Source organism: Conger conger, chromosome 9 (assembly GCF_963514075.1).
Source record: "Conger conger chromosome 9, fConCon1.1, whole genome shotgun sequence".
Classification (NCBI taxonomy): domain Eukaryota; kingdom Metazoa; phylum Chordata; class Actinopteri; order Anguilliformes; family Congridae; genus Conger; species Conger conger.
In genome coordinates, this window is record NC_083768.1 from 51,537,917 (window position 1) to 51,552,169 (window position 14,253).

A 14,253-nucleotide genomic window follows, 5' to 3' on the forward strand; every position below is an offset into this window, starting at 1 on the left:
ACAGTGCAACTAACTTGCCCTTGTTGGACAAACCAACAGAGAAATGAGAAGTATATTAAAGTTCAAATTTAATTAACATTGTTTTTGTTTTTTTCTTCTCAGCTAGTATTTTATATTTTCATACATCAAGCACTAATATGACCAACATATTCTTTTGATGGTGTAAAGTAATTATTGTATAACCCACATACCACAATATTCAGTACTCAATACCAATACAAATATATAAGCAAGAAATAAGCAACAATATTGTTTCATGAACACACATTTATACACTCGGTATAGATCTACATAATAAAGTGGTTCCTGAGTGTATAGAGGTATGCGGTCTCATGGAAAGGAGTGGTACCATGTTAAGTTTTGCTTTGCCATCTAGGGGGTAAGTGTGACAGTATTCAACTTGAGATTTTACCTCCTCAGTGGCTTACAGAAGTGTAATTCTCTGAGGCCACCACAAACTGACCTCACAAAGTTTGCCCTCAATACCTTTGTGCTGCAAACAGTGTGGTCAGCAAAGAAGAAAGTGAGAAGAATAAAAGCATAAACTATGTTGTGGGTTGCTCCTGAAATACTTCTTATGAAGTTAAGGAATGGAATTCAATGATGAAAGCTAGAAATAGTGTATGTTTCACCACATCTCTGGTATTTGCAATCCTGGCTGTGTAAATGTGATAAGCATCCTGGAATTATAATGGAGACTATTGGTCAATGTAGCTCAAAGGTAGATGATGTGAATGTTGAACTTCTCTGTCTCCTATGAGAAAAACTACTATCATTTGTATTACCAGAACACATGTTTTTCCTCAATTTCCTTATCTGCTGTTAAAATGCCTTCTTTACTAACATAAAGAGCTTGCATGACATTTCAGCATACCCAGAGTGGATCTATGCCAAAATAGATGGCAGACCAAAAAAAAAGAAGAATAACACTGAAGAGCACTGGAGAGTTTGTGATTGTAACCATTATATGCCTGACATAATCTCAAAGTCTATTTTATTAAATTGTGTACATAACAATTATCGACCAGTTATGTCAGAATCATGTGTTTTCGTTTGCTTGACCATTACAGTTATTACAGTGGCATATTTAATCCTGGGAAACATAAATATCACACAAGGTCCATATACTTTCTATAGGTTTGGGTTATAAAGTGGGGTTTGAAGTGGTTAATGTATAACCCCCTTTGCCAGCAGTCCAATTGCTGGTTACACCTACAGTATATTCTGGGTTGTTAAATTGCATTACCATTTCAAGAGCTTTACAGTTGAAGATTTCACACACCCTCAGACTTGTGAATGAATCTTGAAGGGAAATAATCTTCCAAAGTAAGCCCCTGATAATAATAATAATGAAAAAATAAGAAAAGAAACATAAAGCACAATTCAGCTTTGCTAAAATAAGATAAAAGATAACAACAGAGTCAGCAAAATTATTCATCAGATTCAGCATTCACTGAGGCTGGGTAGTGTTGACCCCTACCTTCTGGCTGCCCAAGCTGCTGAAAACGTGTCGGAACTAACATATCTGCCCAGCGACAGCTACTTCAAACATTGCTAGAGGAGGCCAGCAAGAGGTGGAGACGGGAGAGGGACAAGGAAAATCAAAGCAATCCGACTCAGTGAGAGGCCAACAATAGTGCATTTCCAGGTTCCACAATTACAGAATTATACCTCCACAATAAGGTGCTTGTAAAGAAAAGAAATGGTATACTGAATGATACAGGGGGAAGGTGGGAAGGTGGTAATGCTGACTGAGAGTTTGTCCGCTACCCCTACAGTACCCCTTTAAGAATTTCCACAGTCCTCTTCATTGGTAAGAATGATAGGACTGCTGGGGAATAACTAGCTGGTGTCGTCATGTGGGCATATGAGGGAGAGAGTGTGTGTGTGTGTGTGTGTGTGTGTGTGTGTGTGTGTGTGTGTGTGTGTGTGCGCGTCTGTGTGATGGGGATGGGGGTTACTCTGTAGGCACAGCTACATGAAGCCTGTGAGCTCTATAAGAGAGGACTCGCTCACTTGCTAATGGCCAAAGGAAGACATCAAACGCTTTTGCACGCACTCCACTCCTGTTGGTTTCATCTAATAGGGAGGTAATTTTTTTTGCTGATATGCTGATTCAGAAATATTGTGGATTTCCCAATAAGGGGCATCTTATTAGAAGCAAGATATTCAACGGCACTAAGGATTTATAGTTTATTCTTTCACAACGATGCTATTAATAATAACACAGTAATATTTGTTCATGGTGTGCTTATGTACTGAAAAGTAATACAATCATCTGAAGTGTAATAAAATTGCCCATGATGGTAAAAAATGTGGTAATATCAGTGGCTGTGCTCACAGTTTGTCCTACAAGGGAGAACATTCATTTGAGGGATGGGGGACATTAAACAAGGGTGTTTGCTTGCCTTTCACTAAATACAGCTCTGGCCTGCACCATATTCCAGCCCTCACTAAGAATGAATGTCAACGTTAACCTTACTGAGTCTAAACCTGCCAAATCATTCAACATCATGCATTCAAATCTCATAAGATTATTATTTGAATTGTTAACAGCAATACATGCTACAGATAAATCCCATAGAAATGAGTAATTAAACAGCTATATTTTCTCAGAGAGGAAACAATGACCAAACTGCTGAGGTAGTGACAAGGGTTTTAAATCACAATACATTGCACACATCTAGTTGTCTGTGGGAGTTTTGAGGAATGTCAAATGACGCCAGCTACATCAAATTTAAGAGCTCCATTTGCCTCATCTTTGTTTTATGGGAACATGATACAGTAGTATACTGTGTGGAACTGTGGAACATACCAAAACACCCAAAAGTGAAAACGGAGACAGGTGAAATCAGGCTTGTTGCTAGGATGTTTGTCACCAGCCTGATGGAGCCCAGCGCTGAAACTAAAACAGAATTCCAGATTGGAAAGTCAGACCCTGCGCTCGCGTTAGAATCTGAGATGTGAGGGAGCAGGCTATGTCGCACCAATGATTCCGGAGGTCCTTCTCCGACTGGGATACTAGGATAGCTCAGCGGAAATCACACAATCATTAACCTGCTCCAGAGCATTGACCGGGTCACACTGTAAGGGTCTTTTGTACTGATACCATCACGAGTCATCTGTCTGAAATGAAACATCACTGAAACCAAACCATGGGTATAGTCATCAAAGCTGGTTACTATTTCCAGAAGAAAATACAGCACAAAAACATAATACAGTTTTACATTAGCCCAGGTTAAATAGCCATTGTTGAACTCTTGTGAGCACAGTATGAACTTTTAAAAATTGTATGTTGCTTTAAAGATGCCACTCTGATCACAACATAATAGTTTTCATTTTGAGAACAGGACCTGCTCCAGTGTTTAATTAATTGTACCTCATCTTATTTTCACTATAAAATGTGTAGTCCCAAGTATTCTCAATGTGCTCAATGATATGATGTGTAAAAGCTCTATTGGCAATACCATTTCATATTACATACATGGGCAGAAGCTGTGGACATGTTGTTTGGGTCCCATGTTCATCATAGTTTATTTTGAGTTTTTTTGGAGGGGGGAGGCTGTTGCACATTGTATAAGGTAATGGTTCTTAAACCTTTTCATATTGGGAGTAGGGACCCAAATTAGCAATACTCTTAGTATCCGGTCCAAAATTAGAAATGTAATACCTTTCAGGGACCCTTCAAATACACATGCTAGCATAGCCCTGTCGGCTACACTCATTCTAGGACCCACCTCATACACTCCAGTAACCCGTTTTGGGTTCTGACTCATAGTTTAAGAAGCACTGGTATAAGGCCTCTTTGGGATGCCATATTGACACATACTGTATTTCCCATAAGTACATTCAGATAAGAATTATAGGAGAATGTGGAACATACAGTCTTTGTATGTCCGTGTAAGGGGAGCCTTTCTCTTTCTGTCTGTCTCTCTCCCCCTCTAAGTGCCTTTCCCATGAATGACAGCCCTTAAAACTCAAATCTGATGAGGCCATGGGGGATCTTATGGCATTCAGCATCATCTGTGTTCAATCAGGGGAGTACTGGGGCAGTTTCTCCCTTTTTCCTCTAACTGCAACAAGCATTGTATGCTTTTTGTGCTCTTTTTGGTTGATTGCTTTTACTTATAGTTTACTTATGTTGAAAGGGCTGGCCTTTCTCATTGTGTAATTTCCTCATGTTGAAAGGGTTGGTCTTTCTGTCCCTCAATATGTCTCTTTGTTTGCATGTGTGCTGGTCTAGTCCCCTTTCAAATGTCTTATCTTTTACTGTTTCAGACACCAATGACGCAGAGACTAGTTCATGTAGTTCAGATGGAGCTTGACACTTGAGGCAAAACAAATGAAGCAGCACTTTGGTGAGATTTTGGCATGATCAGTCATGCCTCTGGCTTTACTTTGATGTGCTTGGTGTTCAGAATTCTATTCATTGAATAAAACAAACATTTTCTTTGGAAACTTGAGCAAGCTGCATGGTTTCAACATACTGTACGCCACATTGAGAGATCCTTCCCCCTATTGACACTGGTGGAGCTGACAGCTATATAAATATGTGGGAAAGCTCCTTCTTTATAACACAGTTAACTGCGCAAACACAGTATACATGCGTACCCTTAGGAAACTTTGTCTAGTAGTTACGAAAGACAGTCAATATTTGTTGATAGTTCTTCCTTTGAACTACCCTACCCACCAGAGGCCAGAGTACAATGCAAATCCTAATTGCAGCCATAACCTAGGACAATGTAACATTGGCATTGTGACTATGAAGCAATGATTATGAAGTAAACAACATATATCTTCCTCAAATTTAAGCAATGAAGAAATGTATCCATCATATAAATTGTTTAAGCTTCTCTTCATCACACGTTTCTATAGTCATAATCTTATCTCAGTGTACAATACTGATAACCTACCTTTTAATTGGTTCAATTTAGATTAGTTTAACATGACATAAATTTAAGGCTCTGATGCTCGTCACATCTTAATACAGCCACAAGCTGAGTGCATATACAGATTTCTCATGACAAAAATGTGATTTCAGTATTTGATGAAGACTTTTTTATTTCAACAAGTATCTATCCGAAGTTCTTTCCTTGAATAAAATTACTTTAAAAAAGTATGAATATATATATATGAATGGGAACTGTCATTTTTGTATAGTGTATGTTAGTCTTGGACCTGAGGATCACAGTTCCCTCACAGCAATAAGTTCCCAAGTTTAAGTCCTGAGCAGGGCCTTTCTGTGTGGAGTTGGATGTTCTCCCCATATCTATGTGGGTTTCCTCTACATACTCTTCCTCCCACAGTCCAAAAATATGCAGAATAGGCTAAAATGAACCTTGCTCTCACGCAATGCATGCTGGGATAGGCTCTAGCCCTACCTGTAGCCCTGTGACCCTAACCAGAAATAAGCATGTTAGATAATGGATGGATGGATTGTTTGACACCTGGAGAGACGTGTTTCAAGTTCTCATTCAGTCAAGTTCTCATTTAATCAGATATAATTGTCAGAAAACAAATAACAGATTATAGTGCTCAGAATAGACCAAAAAGTCTTTCCCCTATACATGCTTTTTGCTTGTGTGCAATTATGTATGCTTGTAGGTAATGTTGCATGACTCAGCTTTTTTCTGTTCCTTGTTAAAAACTAGAGTAATCCAAGGTAATCATTCTTAAAAAAACAAACAGTCCATAACAACAGAGTAACTTGAAGTAATGTTTGAAGTAACTTGTTGTGAAGTACCAACAGCATAACAAAAAATACTTTATCAAAGCATTCTCACCAGAATGAAAATAGGGAAGGGGACTGCTTTATTTTCTCCATTAAAGGCATTTTTATTAATCTCTTGATGACTGAAGGTTTCTGTTGATCTCTACCATGCCACTGCTCAACCACGCTATACTTTAATTATCTTTGACATTAGCCCCAGTAGTATTGCTTATAATTGTGTCTGCTTCATTCACGTAAAATAAATTCAAAGATATTTTCATATGAGTTTCCTTCAAAATGAAATTAAATGAATGTACATAAATAACAAACTAATATTGTGGAATGTTATTTACATGAAACATTAATCTACCACTGTGGAGTGACCTGTAACAGTCAAACTGGCACAATGCAGAAATGTAACCATTCATTACTACTTCCCTGTAGAGTGGGGTGTTCCCTGGAAACCCGTAACCTAAACAAACAAATGCAGCCTATTCAGCTTCTCAGCCCATTTCAGTCTGTCTTTAGGTCAATTCTTCTGGCATCAGTATGAAAAATTAGCTTTACGAAATACCAATTGTACTGCGGACTGAACCCAATTTGACTTAATTTCTGTAATTCAATTTATTAATCCATTTAAACAAGAAATTCTCATGTTCATCATATAAAAACCTCCAACTCATTACAGTGATTTGGACACCGCTCTTCATTTTAAGCTATTCTCATACTAGAATTGCAATTATAGAGCAGAAATTTGCAGTGATCATAGCAGTTGCTCCAACAGAGAATTAATTAAGAAAAACAAAAGGCTTCTGAATTCGGGATGTTCTTTCCCAAAGTTCTGCTCTGAATATCATTGTAAATACAAAGCTCCCCATTTAGTATTTGACAAGTTCAAACAAAAGTCTATTGTTAATGTGGAAGCTGTGAAACAACTAATAGATGTAAACAAGGTCATCATGCCACCACCAAATCGAGCAGTATCCCCTCTATGTTTTGTTTGGCACAGAAAAAGAGGCAACAACAAAATGTCCAGATGGTTCATCAGCTTGTCATCAGTGTCATGGTAAGGCCATTTAGAAGTTTAGCTTCAATTTTAGGCAGTTAAATGACAGACTTTTTCCTCTACATCATCAACCTATAATGTAATATAACCTAGTTCAAATCTGCAATCTTTTTGTCGACACCATAATGTTATCTTTTTCGCTGAAAATAAAATGTTCCTCAAAATGTGAAAATATCCTTAATCTGTGGTTTGACAAACCACAGAATTTTAAATGAGGGCCCATACCAAGAAAAGTGACAGACTAGGGATTAACAATGTATCACTAACAGTCAAATATAGTCACATGTACACTCACCAAGTACTTTATTAGGAACACTTGAACTTTATTACATCTACTGATTCATGCGATTATCTAATCAGCCAATTGTGTGGCAGCAGTGCAATGCAAACAATCATGTAGATACGGGTCGGAAGCCACAGTTAACACATCAACCATCAGAATGGGATGTAAGTGATCTAAGTGCTTTGACCAATGATTGTTGGTGGCAGACAGGGTGGTTTGAGTATCTCAGAAACTGCTGATCTCCTGGGATTTTCACGCACAATGGTCGCTAGAGTTTGCAAGGAATGGTGCAAAAAACTAAAAGAAATCCAGCAGGCGCAGAGAGCGGGCCTTGTTAATGAGAGAGGTCAGAGGAGAATGGCCAGACTGGTCAAAGCTGACAGGAAGGTGACAGTAACATAAATAACTACACATAGAACAGTGGTATGCAGAAGAGCATCTCTGAACACACAACGTATTATATCTCTAAGTGGATAGGCTTCACCAGTAGAACAAATAATATAAAATAAGTCTAATAAATACCTAATAAAGTGCTCACTGAGTGTATGTATTCACTTGGATAGTTTCTAATACATTCATTGGAAAAATATGAACATTGTATAATAATTAGCTCTGCCAAGTATTTGTTGCATCATCTCATACAAACGTTGCTTATATTAAGCCAGCAGCATTTCAGCCTAAAATATTTCTTAAGGGAGAAACAACGCAACAGATTTAAGTACGCAATATTTGTGTAACTGCTATTACATCCTTTATCTGTGTAAAATGTGATAATTTTGCAAGCTGACCATTCACTATTCATGCTTTTCTGCTTCATATTAGGAATACAGTGTGCATAACATAGCGTGTTAACATTGCATCTCTTTTTAGAGGGTTCTTCTGAGTTGATTCATTTTTCAACCGCCATAAGGAATGTTATTGGAGCACCACCTTGAACAACCACCACTGATACAGAGGAGCTTCAACACTGCTGACCACTGCTCAACAATGTAGTGATAATATTAACCACAGAAATTTACAAAGTGAAAATTCATATTTCAAGAACATAGCCAAACTTACAGTAATAGCTTGGCACAGAAGTTACAGCATCCCAGATTTGGACAGTAATGTTTTTTTGTTTTGGTAATACGACTTTTTATTGGTATGAGTGGTTGAATCTGTAAACACTGAATCATCTTGTAAGTTTTAGACTTTATCCAAGCCATATGCTGCTCCGACAGGTTTTTTCCCAATGCTCTCTTAAAAAGACACATTTTTTATATCTTAGTGACTGGAAATCTGCACTCTAGTACAGGAGGGGACAATAGTAATCATCTGCTGCATTAATGAATGAATCTGGTTTATTCCCATATCGGGAAATGTTTCTACCCTGGAAAATGTTTTTCTGACAATGATAATCAAGTCTTTCGAAACGCAAAGGCAACAATATGTTGGGGGAAGGATGAGGGAAAGGAGAATGTGAATGCAACAAGTCCATCCGAAAGTTAAGACAACAGGAAAATTCTCAGATACACACTGAATTTAAAATGATTTGGAATGAAGCCATTTTTACAAGGGTACAGTGAGGAGCAGAGGCTGAATTAAAAAAAAGTCTGAGTCAAACAATGGCTTCAAACTTAAGAAGATACACAAAACTCCTGGATTGCTTGTCAAGCTAAATAAAATCCTGTGTATAGTGCCCCATGGTCAGGTGTGAAATTCTGACCGCATTGACTGTGACACACATTTTGCCCCTGCGTTTTCCAGGGAGGGTGGGCTTTGTTCAACAGGGATTCACTGTATGACTCCTACAGCCAACTGGAAGAATGGACTAGCTGTGCATGTCTGCTGGCCATATGGCTGTACATCTCAGCTGGTGGACTGTACAACTTCCAACTTTTTTTCTCCTGTTTTTCTGAAGTTCAAAAATACTGTGTGTGGAATTTTCTTGAGCATACATTTTATTGCCCATATCCACAGCCAATGTTAAGCAACATAACAGGTCTGTGGAGGGACTGCAAAAAGGAAGGCTGTCCCAATTCCCAGCCAAAACGAAGCACATTCAAAGCCCAAAGCAGGGTTTTTCCTGCATAGATAAATCCTTTGTATACAGAAAAGCAAAATTTGTGAGCACAAAAGTGGAAAAAAGTGAAAAGAAACTATTCAAATTAGTTAGAATTATTTATCTTGTGGCAGAATGCAGCTCTCTGATAACTGGCTGGAAAAACACAAAGTGAGAGAGCGAGAGAACTGCAAATATTCCATTTAATGGGGCCCAATCCTAAAAAAATCTCCCCAGTCAAATCGTGGAGAAGGTACCTATTGACCAACTAGTAGGCTTAATAGGTTGCAGTCACATGATCAAATGGGTACAGTAGGCTTATAATTTATGTCTTTAATCATTTCCCTCCATGAAGGGCATTCAACCTGCCTAATGCCCAGCCCGAGGTCATTATCCTGCTTAAAGAACAACTTGCCAACAAAAAGCATAATAATATAATGTAAACCTGCATCTCAAAATATGCAGTTATATTGAAATGGAAACATTAAACATTCCAGCAAATATCCCAAAAACCCCAATACCACTTAGCAACGAACATGTATTCCTGGAGCTGGCAGCTGTGCTTGAAGCACATGTAACTCTTCAAATGCACTTGCTTGTGAGCCATTAACAATTGAGTGTCATTCTGGAAAATACCATAGAAAAGCTCTCACTGACAGTAAACGGTAACCTGCGGACCCCAGACATGTCACTGGCAGAAGACTATACTCCACTAATTGAGGGAGCCACACTTCTAAAGAAAGTCCAATTGTGTCCTTTGTCAGTACACTCCTGGTCATAATCAGTTAGCAATCACACACATAGGCAAATACACTCACAAGCACTTTATTAGGAAAATTTTTTACTTTATTACACCTACTTATTCATGCGATTATGTAATCAGCCAATTGTGTGGCAGCAGTGCAATGCATACAATCATGTGGATACAGGTCAGGAGAAGTGTAATACATACCTAATAAAGTGCTTGCTGAGTGTATATTTGTAATGTTAAAATTGTTGACTTCACTTGCTTAGCCTATTATGGCCTATGTCTGTGGGGCACTTCTGAATTAGTACCGGCGTAGTTTGACCATAAGGACATTTTTGCCCCTTCAGCATTTCGACTCTCCCAAAAGTATAGTTTCAAAGTGGAAGTCTGCCTTTGGTTTCCTGTGGGAGTCTGGGATTTTCCTGTGAGGCTGAAGCAATATATCTCACAGGCGAAAATTTACATTCTTTGCTGAAAGAGTGGCTCAAGAGGGGGCCTCTCTACGGCAGAGGAAACCATCTGGAATTTACAAAGGAAAAAAGACCTCTGTATGTAGTGTTTATCCATACCCAATGAATACCCCAGTAATATAGCTGTGACTATGGTGACTAATTAGACCTGCTTTCTTGGCTGGGACACATTTGATCAGATCAAATGCAATTAAACGGGTTGGTCCTTTTCATTATATGGTTACACATTTTTATTCCATGAATAGGCGAAGTTGATTTGTTATCAGTCAGAGCTGGTTGATGTGGCACATAATGACACCTTTCCTGTTACATTACTCACAACCACACCTGAACTGCACAACATCATGTCAAAGTTGGCATCTTCCCACATCAAGACTACTGACTCGACCGACAAATCTAGCAAACAGAGGTCCTCGTTACTATAGCAAGAGATAATGAAAACTCATCTGGAGCCTGAACTACCAGCGAGTATTTACAGTAGATAATGGGTGTAAGCATTTAAACTGTCTGAAAAATCCAGCCAAAGAACAGAAATGTAAGCATTTCAAATGTGCTTCAGGGAGAGGCTCAATTAATCAACTCTTATGTCAAACATACAAAATGATATTTTCTCTACCTAACAGAATAATATACATGCATCGATTCAGAAAGAAAGCATAACACAGCTGGGGACTGTAGGCAACTTTGAAATCAGAGGCTAAAAAGGCATTTACTTTGCAGTTATCTCTTTGAAACAGGCCAATCCTCCAATTCCCACAGCACACAGAGAGCCTGTCTCCGGGCGAAGCAGACGTGCTTCAGTTCTTGATTAACAGGTATGACTGAAGACAAGTGGAAGCCAACTGGTTGTTAACCAAGGTAGGGTACAACACATCACATTGTAGTTTTTCAAAGCAGGCGCTTTCATCAATAATAATGACATTCTACTGCTATCCATACAAAAATACTACAAAAATTGTTTACAGTATTTTGGTTTGGTGCCTATATTACACAAGTCAGATATTATGTTTATTTTTCGTTCACTTGCCCCATACTACAAGTTCTTCCAAATAATTGGATATTCTAACAGTCTACTCATGCTAAGGACAAATATTCAAATAAACAACCCCAGCTTTTATTTCGGAACTTTATATAAAAATGTTTTTCGATGTTAATGATATCCTGCAGGGATAACAGGATGCATTTGCTCTACTGTTATGGAGAATGGAAATCAAACAATATTAATGAAATACCAAATGTTTTAAGGCAGATTTTGGATATTGAACATTGAACGTACCTCATATTTTCCTACCATTTCCTAATTTTGAATCGTATTTTGAAAATGTATTATACCAATACCTGATAGATTCCTCGCCCATTGTTCTCCTGGTTGGATACTAGATTTACAAAACATCTACCTCATTCTGGATCATGATCAGGTATGTATGCCACATCTGGCACTGGGCATGACTAGAAAACACATCTTAACTGAAAGCATTTGTAGTACACTCAGCAGGAGCTACAGGTTTTGCCAAATCTACAGGTTTGCACCTTGAAAGTGAATGCAAAAACAACATGTAGACAATGATACACTGTTAGTATATTATGGCATATCCTAAAAGGAATATGAGAGGGTTCATTTTTCAGGAAAATCCAAATCTGAAAGGAGGGCCCTCTGTTTTATTTGAGACAACTCTCCACTAGATGGGGGTAAAATGTAGGACCCATTACATTGCATGCTTCAAGTTTCTCACACCAGTGGAATGACATTAAATCTTTCATATTTATAGCATTACACAAATGATGGTACATAATCAACTATCAGTGATACAATGGCCCTAACAAATAATTTAAGAACATGCAACCCACTAAACTGCTCTAACTGTTTATAACAGGTTGTACCAATTACTTGTTCTTAAACTCAGGTTAGAAGAGGCAGGGTTGTGTATGTCATATTATATTCCTGACCATTAATAATATATTAGATCGCTTTAGCCATGGAGCTGATGTGTGTCCAGCTCAACTGACACAAAAATTATGTCTTTCTGTTTGAAAATAATGATTTACCTGTCATCACCGCCGAAAATTATCTGAAAATCTACTACTATGTCACTGTAATTAATTACCACTACATGATCTTCAGACTTCTATACTTCCTTTACTTCCTGTATTTACACGAGGAAGTAAATACAGTTCAATTTCTTCCATGTTTTTATATATCTTCGGCTAGACAAATAGCATTATTGAATGCTTCTTACTATAGGCTGTTGCTTACCAGTATTTCAGTGCCAAACCAAATTCCCGTATGGTAAACTCCATGGCAGCATTCACGCTTGAACACATTTCACGTAGTAGGATAGTTCATCCATATAGCTTCGCTTGAAGTTACATTTTTATCGAATGTCAGCATGTAGCAGCCTTTAAAAATTCTACTTTATATTTATTCCTAGTTGTTGAGGGCGTCTTTCAGGATTTGCGTGTCGTTCAGCGGGACAGATGAAACCCATTACCGAGGTTGTGGTTTAGGGCTGTCGGCATATGCTGCTTTTATAGACTTCCTATATTCACATGATCTTCAGTCAAGCACGAGGTGCTTGCAAAACTACAAAGTATCGAGTGGCTCCATATCTGTCTTATTTGTAGCAAATGAATATCACCTCTGTAGCCTACCGTATATCAGTTGATTACACAGATGTGTCTACTTAAAATCATACAATCATTGTATTTTCACTGATAACATTATAGGCCTATGTGAGGCTATAACAAAAAAACCAACGAAAGACTTAGCAACCGAACAAAACGTTGGTACAGTGGGATAAAGATCGCCCACAAACAATCAAACACAGGGTTTTGGTAGAAACCTACAGTGGCTTCAGCCTTTCTTACACGTAGTCTATTCCCACAAAATAAAGACATTCAACAATATTTTACTTGCCTTTTTTTTTTTTAAATCACGAACATTTTGATGTTCTTGAAAATATATGTATTCGGTTTTAACCTCTTGAAGTGGCCGCCTGAACTGATTTTACTTCAACTGCTGCATGGATTATTTTTATGCTATAGACTTCAGAATAAGGATTACATTATGAATCAAGATAATACCATTTGCTGCTACGTGGTTAGAAATAACTAGATACATACATTATAACAGAACAATAATGCACATGACCATACAGGACACGAACACAGTCACTGCAGCAGTGTCAAGATATGAATTGGTCATATTACTTACTTCCGATCTTGGGCTGTCCGTACTCGAGAAACTGATATCCTTTGAAGTCATTACATAGTCAACCCTTATTTCCATCATTAAATTGAACACAAAGTAAAGAAAGAACTCAAAGAAAAATGTGTCCTGTTCGTAGTTGTCGATTATAAGTGGAGGGACACTTTTCCAAACCATGCGCTATTCACATTGCAGTGACGTTGTAGCTGTGGTCGTATACACATAAACGTCCGCTACAGTAGCCAATTCTACCAGACCGAAGCACCGTCGCAAGACAGTCTATGCTACAGCAGCGCGGATCGGGCTTTTTTAATATCCAGTTGCGGCCACGTGGATTGGAGATGCAAAACATCGCAACGCCCCCTTCGAGCGCCTGAAAAAACAAAGCGGGATTGAATGGGAAGGCGTTTATCGAAATTATCAAGTAGAGTACATTGTAGGCTACGTCAAGCAATTTTTGTCTGGCAAGGTCTGTATAGAAAAGTGATTACGATGCATTTAATGACAACCTTGTATATCGACATTTCACAAGACATAAGTGCATTCCATTGATATTTCAAAATTGCATTACTTGTGACTGAGCTACTCACAGGTTCCAAACACGGTGGAAACATTGCACCTATTATACCCATTATGTATTAGTAGCCTATCTATAGCTCAAGTCATTTGTGGATGAATAAATACAATGTATTAGTGATTAGAGGTGATAATGCCTCAAACATTCTGGAAT

The 14,253-nt window shown here is 38.1% G+C and overlaps 1 protein-coding gene across 2 annotated transcripts in view; it reads right to left on the reverse strand.

Moving 5' to 3' along the window:
• Positions 1 to 13,788, reverse strand: part of LOC133136793 (CMP-N-acetylneuraminate-beta-galactosamide-alpha-2,3-sialyltransferase 1-like) — a 29,640-nt gene extending 15,852 nt beyond the window's left edge. The window contains exon 1 of one of the 2 annotated variants that reach the window (XM_061254526.1): positions 13,530 to 13,788. The gene's annotated coding sequence lies outside the window, so the exon portion shown is untranslated. Of the gene's footprint in view, positions 1 to 12,572; positions 12,804 to 13,529 lie in introns of those variants that run through there. The other variant, XM_061254528.1, reaches the window with a different exon arrangement.
• Positions 13,789 to 14,253: the final 465 nt, after the last annotated feature.